This window comes from Lipophrys pholis (assembly GCF_963383615.2).
Source record: "Lipophrys pholis genome assembly, chromosome: 10".
NCBI lineage: Eukaryota > Metazoa > Chordata > Actinopteri > Blenniiformes > Blenniidae > Lipophrys > Lipophrys pholis.
The window spans coordinates 20689765-20691457 of record NC_137640.1 but is presented as its reverse complement, the minus strand read 5'-3'; positions in this window follow the sequence as shown (position 1 = coordinate 20691457).

Genomic DNA, 1693 nt, shown 5'->3' with positions numbered 1-1693 from the left:
ACTGTTCACAAGTGTCACTGTTGATTGAGTCTGAATCTGAAGCGCAGCTTTTACATGTTTGCATCTTCTGATGTGAACATAAATTATATCTTGACCTCTTTGATCACGACGAAGGCTCTATTACGGTATGATATCATGATCTAACCTGATGTGTTACAGACTCTGATCCGCCCCAGTCTTTACACCCTGGTGTCCTTGGCAGTGGCAAATGACCTTTTTAAATGTTTTCATTTTCAAGTTGAGATTTCTAAGATGGCACTACACATGAATAATTTTAATTGTTGGTCAATCAAATTGTGCCAAATGGTATTGCACCACATTCAGAATACAGATGTACAATAGACGGCTTTGGAGTACATCATTGAATTTAGTGAGTAATAATGCATACTTTTCTGAGAAAACCCAGGACTTATGATAGGATGCTTTCATATGAGACGGTTCAAACTATTGAAATAAATTCCTTACATTTATCAACCACACTTTTTTTTTAATTTTTTATAATCTTCATTAGAATTTCCTATTCTCTCTCATTCTGCTCAAACTACTTTTAACCCAGAGATACAAACCAGTAAAATGTAAAAGCTGCTTTTGATGTCGACATTGAGAGAACAGCTTTAAATCAAAAGACTAACACTGGTGAAATCCAAATGAATGGACGAAAGCAGCGCAAGTTCATCTCCCAAGAAAACCAAACAAAAAGCAACTCCCAAGTTCGACCCATGGAGACAAAAGGTTCATTAAAAGGAAAAAAAAAAAAAAAAAAAGGACATTTACGGACAAATGAAACAAAACTGCTGTGATGCAGACAGACGGCACCATACAGGTTTTATAAAGGTAAACATTTGTTTAAGCCGTCCAATGGTTACGTGGCAGCCTAGAGGAGAGTGAAGCGAGCGCTTACTCAGAGATTTGTGGGTTAGAATGCCAAGCCTGACAAAGCACCTCTGTGAGTCCCTGAGTGGGAACCATGACCCTCCCTTTCCTAATATATGCTTGTCTAATTTTATGGTTTCTGACAGTCACACCTCAATTCCGTCGACGTCCGTGAGAGAGGCTCCACGACGGACAAAAGTGACAAGACGTGAGCGCACTGAAACTCGTGACCGTTATCAATGTCACCATCACCATAAACAACAACCAACATTTCATTGCACATTGTAGTGGCGGTACAGTGAAGACGCCCTGTTTTTTCTTTCCAACATAAAAAACTGTTCACAAGTAAAATAACATCTCGTCAACATTTTCTAAGCTTGCCTCGTTCACTTGTTAAGATCTGAGCTGTCTGAAGGTTTGAACCTTCGCTTCACTGCAAACACTCTCCACCAGGAGGTCCAGGTGAGACGTTCTTTGTTCAGACTGAAGTCTTTTACCTTAGCCTTTTCTCTTCTTTACTAAAGAAATGCATTTTTTTTTTTATAGTTGTATACATAAATATATGGAAAATGATCATTTTATTCATGTGTATGCAGTATGTTTTGTTTCTGGTCTGTAGGGAATTGGTTACTGATGGTATGCTTTCTGAGGCCTTCATGTTACTCTTGACACACGCCTGTGTGAAGCGCCACATGCTGGTACAACCACGTATTACAACGGATGTAACTTGTGCTGAGCCAACCATGGTCAGCATGGAAATATGAACAAAATCTGAAGCTGCAGCTTCAGAGAAGTGAGCAGGATTCATACATTGAGTCCA